Source organism: Octodon degus, unplaced genomic scaffold (assembly GCF_000260255.1).
Source record: "Octodon degus isolate 3935 unplaced genomic scaffold, OctDeg1.0 scaffold00025, whole genome shotgun sequence".
Classification (NCBI taxonomy): Eukaryota; Metazoa; Chordata; class Mammalia; order Rodentia; family Octodontidae; genus Octodon; species Octodon degus.
The window spans coordinates 15,030,580-15,039,413 of NW_004524601.1; positions in this window are offsets into that span (position 1 = coordinate 15,030,580).

The window sequence follows — 8,834 nt, forward strand, 5'->3', positions numbered from 1 at the left end:
GAGAGAGAGAGAGAGAGAGAGAGAGAGAAAGAGAGAGACAGAGAGAGAGACAGAGAGAGAGACAGAGGAGAGAGACAGAGAGAGACAGAGACAGAGAGAGGGACAGAGAGAATCTCCTCCTGCCACATCATCAGCTGCAGAGATACACCCAAGTAAGGTATTAAAGATGTAAGTGAGCAATCCAAGGCATACGAAATCCTATGGGCTGAATTTTGTCTCCCCCAAATTCTTATTTTGATGACCTAATCCTGAATGTGACAGTATAAAAATAGGAGGTCCTTAAAAATAATTAAATTTAAATGAAATCATACCAGTGGTATCCTAACCCAATAAGACGCTAACCATATAAAGAGAAGTAAAGAGATCTTTTTCCACCTTGGGAAGACAGCAACAGAAGGTGGCTGTGGCAGCTGGCAGGTGGCTATTGTAACCCAGAAAGAGTGCTCAAGCAGACCCCGGTCATGCTGACATTCTGATAGATTTCCAATCTCTACAGCAGTGAGAAAATAAATTGCTCTTGCTTGAACTACTTCATGTACAGTATTTCCTCAGGAGAGCTTGAGCTGACTCATACAGCAGCAACTGGAGGCCCTAAAGCTGATTGCTGCAGTCCCAGCTGAAATTGCAGGATACAGAAGGAATATCCAGCTGTATCCAGTAATCCCACAGACTTGTCCATGATAATTAAGTCATAATTCTCAGGATAGTGAGTTTGGGAGAACTCCACTATATATCATAGGATAGCTAAAGCATTTTATCTGTAAAATCTTATAGCTCATTTCTTTACACTGGTTCAGTTCTTGCAACTTAATAGGCACTCAAAAGCTATTATGTGAAAAAAGAAATAGGGGACGAATGTACAATTGCATTCAGAATGATCAAAAATGTACAATGAGCATGTAGAATCATTTGATAAAATGAAAGTGTCTTTCCATAGAGTCTGCAGCTTGCTTAAAACGCACATTAAGGTAGGGAGGGGTATTGCCACTAAAACTAGTTCTCAACGTGTGCCTCATTGACCATCTAGATATGGAATAATTTGTTTACAATTTTGATTCCTCAACTTAAACTTCTGCTAGAATTTTGTTTTCTTGTTAAGAGTCTCCGTGATATTTGCATAAGGTAGTGTGACTTTCCTCATTCACTCGCAAAACTGATACACACATATGTGTATCCATACCCAAGCAAACATGCACATAGATTTTCCTAAGTAGAGAAACACGCACACACACAAATTAAATAAACAGAACCATATTTAGTCGGCCAATGAAATTACAACTGGTTCTGCCTCAGTATTGTAGTTATTACAATTGCATCACTTATTGGCCTAGATAAATACATTTTACTTTCATTTACAAATATGTTCACAGCCGTAGAATCTTTCTTTCCAAATTAAGTTGCTTAATACTGAAATACTTTTATTAGAGCAATTGCTTTAGATGAACCAAAACTATGCCATTGTTTTTATTATTCTAAATCTACTAAAAAAGAAAAGAACTATTCTTCAACTGATAGCTGCTTTTTATTTTGTACTTTATTATCCATTCAAGCTATTAAGGTTAATTCATATAACTGTGAATTTTTTTTCACGAATTACATTTTTTAGAAAATATCAAATTTACCTCTAAATGTACACTGGTGTATATAATTATGCAAGCAGTTACTGTTTTTAAACTATTCTGAGTATGTTTCTGGTACAATAAATTGGGATACAGATACCATAAACTGCTTGCAATTGAATACATTAGTAGCTCTCCACATATGCTCCTCACAACTCGACATTCGTCATAGCTGCACCAAACCTTGGTCAGCACTGAGGAACAGACTTGGTGCTGATAATTAATAGTCTGCTCCTGTTTCTTCCTTGTGTGTTGCTTGCTAAGCATAATAACAGCAAGAACGAAACAGGACAAGAGGCCTTGGAGGTGGAGAGAGGGAGGAGAGGGGGAAGACAGAGGTGATTAGAAAGAAGCAACTGCATCACGTGCACGTACCATTTACTGGGGTGAGTGTGTACATTATGTGCTACAAACAATTTGTAGTTAAATTCAATAAAAAAATAGATTCCATGGAGTTTTCTAAAGACCCACCCTGGACAGCTCCTCCCTTGCCCAAAATTAGTAATGGGACTAACAAGGCTCTTCATTGGAGGATTACAAAACTGTGGACTACATACAGCTTTTAGAAGCAGGTCTGGTGGCCACTAACAAATGTCCAATTCTCTAAAATTTACCCCTGCGTGCCAGGGACATAGCTCAGAGACATTAGCGCCTGCCTAGCAGGAGGAAGGTCCTGAGTTCAACCCCTAGTACCAAACACAGAAAAGTAAAGTATAATAAAGTAAAATAAAATAAAATTTCCTTCTAATTTCCTATACTAACCAATCATCCATTATTAATTTTATGTAGATGATTATATATTCTGTCAAATGTACTTACTGAATTTCTCCTCACTTCCTTAATTGTTTCTACTTCTTTCCTACCAACTTATGATACATAAGTTTTACCTACTTTTTTTTTTTCCTTTTTTTTTTTGAACTGGGGATTGAACTCATTCCCTTGCACTTGCCAGGCAAGCACTTTTTCTGCCAAGCCATCTCCATGGATTACCTACTTTTTAAAATACAATGAAACTCCTATATAAATGTGTGTATGAGTGGAAATAATATATCTACAAAACAAGAACATGAAAGTATGAAACATTCATATACTTAAATTTATTCTGCAAATGTTTCTCAATAAAATTATGGGAAAAAATAAAAAAAATTAAATCCAAAAAAATTTATTCTGCAAAAGAAAGAAAAGAATTGGGTAAAATAATAGGAGTAGTATAACTGGCAATGTTATAAATATGTAGTTAATAGATTGTGATACTATACTTATTTTTACATGAGGAAATTTGTTGTAAATACTCACAGATTGTCCTTCAATCAACTGAAGTACATTTTATATTAGGGCTTCTGAACTCATATTTGTAACTGAATAAAATAGGCCAAATTGGTGGATTTCCTTTTCTTGTTAGTATTCTAAGAACTTTTAAATTATAATTTGAAATATAGATTGTTTGCCAAATTGATTAGATATAGAAAAAAATTAAAAGAAAGCAAGAGTAGGATTGACACATATATTACAAAACAAACCTTTCTCTAATTGACTGAAACTTCATGCATCAGTAACTAACATTTAAAATATTTAAACTGTGTATCTCATAGAATAAAAGGCCCCATATCATTAAAATGCACGATTGTAGTCTCAATAGCACTCCCATCCTTCCAGTGTGAATGGAAACTTCTGAAAATATACAGTGGTCCACAATCGTGGATTATTTTTATGATACTCCTCAATCTTATTGTATGCATTCTTAATTAACTCCTTGTTTTGAAATATGCTTTCTTTTTCAGAGAAAGACTCAAAAAGTGTAGTCCAGGTTGGCCTTTCTCACTATGTAAACCAGACAGATCTCCTTCTCCGTCATGAAGTATGTGAGCAGTTCACATCCTGTTGTCTCAGTTTCCCAGGTGCTGGGGTCAAAGGCGATCGCTACCATACATGGCAAGATGCACTTTTAAAAATTTAAATTATTAGGGCCTGCCAAACAGCTCAGCGGATTAAAGTTCCTGCAAGCAGATGCAGAGGCCCGTTAGATCCCTGGGGCACACTGAGATGGTGACTGAGACTGGGCGTGGTAGCGTGCACCCATAATCCCAGCTCTTGGGAGGCTGTAAACAAATGGACCACTATGAGTCTGATCTAGTAGTGAGAGCCTGAACACTCTGTAGATCCTTCCCTAAAAGTACAATAAATAAATAAATAAATAAATAAAATAAAATTCTTATTAATTCCTTGACAGTTACCAAATTCTTTGAGAAGTTGTAAATTATTTCAGAAATTGTCTCATTTATTATATATATATGTGTGTATAAAGTATATATGATATATATTAGTAGAAACTATATACAATATATAATAGAAATTGTATATATAATGTATAGTAGAAATTGAGTAGAAATAAAACTATTACTAGTCAGTTTATAAAAATTAATAGTTTCAATATATTTCTTACATTTATAAATGTGTAAGTTTATATGTATACATTATTAGACATACTAAAACTTTCCAAAATACTTTATGTAGTGTCTATTATTTACCTCTTAACAAATACTGCAAAATATAGTAGAAGAAAAGTTAAGCTCTGGCTCCAAATATCCTTACGTGTGTGAGTTCTTCCTGTTAGAAAATATTAGAATCAATGAAACAGTTGCAGGTATCAGGATTTAATACTTGAAGATATTTTGGCCATTAGATATCCTCAGCTAAGCTAATAGGTGACACATGTGAACAACAGATGCACGGATCACCGAAGTTTCAAATCTACGAAAATTAAATACGTAACTTCTGCACACATTAGGAGTTTTAAATCACTTAAACTTTGCTGCATTCTTTTAACCAGGCCAACTGGAAATGTCTAAAAACAGTGCATGATTGTGACACAGTTGAGATTAATAACGATGATGTTACTGATGATGAAAGGATGAGAAACATGAAGATCAGCTTGTGTCTAAGAAGATGCTCTCAAATGCCCTCGAATTTAGAAAACTCTTGTGTAAAGCTGCAAAGAGAAGTGAACATTCACTTAAAATTTTTATTTTGACTAGTTTCACATGCTTCCATTCTGAGCAACTACCTTGTGAAATGTAACAACCATTACTGAACTCCTATCATCTTGTTTTTGAAATTCTCTATCATTTCTAATTATTTCTATTCTCTTTTAAATAAATATATATGTAAAAGATTGTTCATTTTCAAAAATGGTGTAAACTATCAAATTTGTTCATAAAAGTAATGCTAAACGGATAACATTTCAGGAAAGTGATTTCATGTCAATATTAGAGTTTGAATTTGAGGATTTATGATACATGATGTTAAACATTTTATTGAGAATACTACTATTAATTTGAAAATAATTTTGATTATTTGCATCAGAAACTAAATATTTCATTCACTACAAAGTGAGGACACGTATATTTTCCTACTGCAGTCAGATGAAGATGAGTAAAATGTATTATTATTTCTGCCTTTAAAAGGTTTTGAGTTGCAGCATGAATTAAATGCGAAAATTAGCTTAAGGAAGTTGATTATTCTAACATGCAAAAAAAAACCGAAGTGATCTTAGTTTACTATTTCTGAAAATGAGAAACAAGTTTACGGAGTTTCACACTGTGTTGTGCCCACCCACTCTTCCTATTTGTCAGATTTTAAGTGATTACCACAGAGGTTCGGACCTCGGCTATAGGAACTGTGCACATGGGATAAAGCCAGCAATCCTGTATTGCACCCTCAGCAACATATACAGAATTGTGGACATTCCGGAAGAAATGAGGCAGGAAATTAGGGCATGGCAAAAAGACCGGACAATGCCTTGCAACCTGTCAATCAGGGAGAGCTGGCAAAGAGGCTGGAGAATAGCGCGTGACCTGTCAGTCTTGGAGCCTGTCAAAGATAGCTGAACAAATATGCAGAATGGGCTCCAAAGGCATGGACTGACAGCAAAAGAAGATGTAAGTGATGGATGCCACTGGCTGCCCCTGTCCCGTCCTGCCTCACGACCCTTCTTCTCTCCAGACTACTTTTTCTTCTTGAGCATTTCCTTTACTTTTTAACTTTGCATAAATGTTAAGCTTTCTTTAAAAAAAAAAAAGAAGCCTCGATTTTTTAAAAATTGGAATAATTCCCTGAACAAGAGTACAGAACATGTAAGAAAAACACAGTCTGACATCATTTTAAAATTAAAAAGGACAAAGTCTGAAAAATTATAGTGGCCAAAAACTTTACAACGTATACAGGTATGAAAAATTAGATTTGAAAAGCTTCAGACATATAGTCTTGATATAAACAACAAATAGTGTGTATTCCTTGGGAGTACTATGAAAAAAATAATACCATACTTTGAGAGCAAATTATTATGGCAAAATGCCTACACTGTCGCAAGTTTGAACATATCCTGGATAATATTCCACCTCAAAATAAAAAATAAAATATTTTTTAAAGATCTGGGTTTGTAACTCATTGGGAAAGTGCTGGATTCAATCCCAATAAGGAAACAAACAAAACAAGAAAATATATAGTAACGAGAAAATCTTGTCTTTTTTTTCAGAACCTGGGATTGAACTCAGGCCCTTGCGCTTCCCAGACAAGCGCTTATTCTACTGAGCTATCTCTCTGGCCCCTAGAAAATCATTCTTTGCAGTATTTACATGCTTTTTATTCTGGATCTGTAACAATTCAATACCTGGATTTCTTTACTGAAAAATACACTAACAAACAATCAAATAAATGAGCTGTGACAGCTGACAAAAGTTTTCTTGTTCTAAAATTGTTTTTAAAAGTAATTTTTTTACATTTCATATACGGTCGGAAGTTTGTGTGGAAAGTTACCATTCATTTTCACTCACAACTCAAAATAAGTATGTAAATGACATGGAAATGACAAAATTAGAAGTTCTAGACAAATACACAGCTATCTGTTTCTAAGGTGGTATAAAACATGTTTATTATCACTCTCCAAATGAAAAATTCCATCGCTAATTTACTTAATTTTTTCATCATAAAATAATTATACATTTATCCTCCATAGCCACCAGATCAAAATTCCTATGGAATTATTCATCTTTTGTCAAATTTTGAGATACAATACACTTGAAAACTAAATGATTATGTTGTCCTGGATTTATCCACTTATTTTAGTGAAGAATACAGAAATTGTAGCTATAACATGAGTTTATTAGCCACATAACATTCAAAACATAGCATAGCGCTCCAAAACAGACACGTTTCACTGAAATCAACAGTGTAGGCTTGGCTTTCATCCCTGCTATTTTTTCATCAAAATCATGTTTCTTAATTTTAGTTTTCTTCTATATATCAATGTGCAAAACACCACTTCTTAGTCTGTCAGACTCTTGACAGAAAATTATGAAGATAATTTGCTTCATCAATGAAAACAAAGGAAGTATTTTGAAATAACTTGAACACCAATTAAAAATTGATTTTGCCTATGTAAAATGTAATGGAAAACAAATAATATTATTGATTATTGATAAGTAAAGATGATATTTGATCTTAGATTTTAATTCATTTAAATTTTTAAGCACAGTGATGTCACGTTTGATAAAATTAGGGTTCAGCAATATTAATGAACCTCATAAAACTATTATCCACAACATAATATGATGGAACTAAAACTCCTTCATTTGATATTCAAACATAAAAATCATCCTGAAAGTCTCCTTACATGTGTCAACATTTTGATTATTAGTATTAAATTTTTTGTGCCAGTTGTCTTTTTGAATTTTAGGACAGGGTCTACAGGTTCTACAGGCTCTCACTGCATAGATTGGACTGATAGTGATTCTCTTGTTTTCGGCCAACCAAGAGCTGGGATTACAGGTGCGTGTCACCATGCCCAATCTCAATCACCTTCTCAGCACGCCCTCGGGGCAGGGCTGTCACAGCACACCTGGATGGAACCCTGGCCACTGCACTCTGCCTAAGAAGGCACTTTAGTCCGCTGAGCTATCTGGCTGCCCCTATGGCAGTAGGACTGAACTAAGAGCCTTTTCCTTTTCCTTTTTTTAAGAGAGGGTCTTGCTAGGTAGATAAATTGCCCAAGGCCTTGCTCAATCTTGGATCTTCTTGTTTCAGCTTCCCAGAATGCTGGGATTACAGGGTTGTACCAGTGTATATACTGAACCCCTTAATTTAAGTGTTATACAGTCTCTAGGTAATATTACATGGAATCCTGTAATAGGTACATTTTTTCTGTTTTTATGTGTAAGTTAAATTAATTAATTTTAGATTAAAATGTGAAAAAAGAAGTACCAGCTCTTTTCTGCAAAGTAAAAGCTCAAACTCTGCATATTGATAGACACGTATTTATTTAAAAAATGTGTCTCAGAGTTGTTGGAGCTGACATATCAAATATTTGCAGGGCAGGATATCAGAATGGAGTCTGAGAGAGGAACTGAGGAAGAAGGCCCCCATCCAAGGGCCATCTGGAGGCAGAGTCCCTTACTCCTCAGGGTCCCTCAACCTTCTCCCTATCACCTTCAGCTCACTTCAAGAGATCCATCAGGATACATATATTTATATTTCATTCAATATCTACTCACATACATGGCAATTATCTATAAAATAGACATGCACCGTGCTATCAGACTAGTAGTTGACCAAGGAAATGTCACCAATACTGACTAAATTAGCACATAAATTTAAACACCACAACAATGAAACCCATTTCCTGAGAGAAAACTGTTGATTGCTGTGGAAGTATATTCTATCATTTAATTAGGTGATTACTAATAAGACAGATTACCACATCACAAGTAGGTCCTTTGCAATTCGTAGTAGCACAATTTGTGATAGCCAAATCTTGGAAACAACCAAGATGCCCATCACCTGAGGAAGGTTGAAAAAGATGTGGTATTTTTACCCAATGGAGTATTACTCAGCTATAAAGAATGATAAACACGAAGTCTTTATATTGAAGGGGATACCACATGAAGATATACTCATAAGTGAAATAAACCTGACACACATGTGTAAATATTGTATAGTTTCCCTAGTATAAGAACTCAAAGGAAGAAATACAAATAGAAAAGTATAATACAAGTAAAAGGAAAGCAGGAATTCGAGGACTAATTAACAGAGGGAAAGGAGAAAGCTAGGAAACATGACAGTGACGAGCCATACAGTTATATGTAGAAGATGGGCAAGGCAATGATCCTGAGAATCTCCAGAAGATTCTTGAATCTAGCAGTTAATTGGAAAGATTCTCAC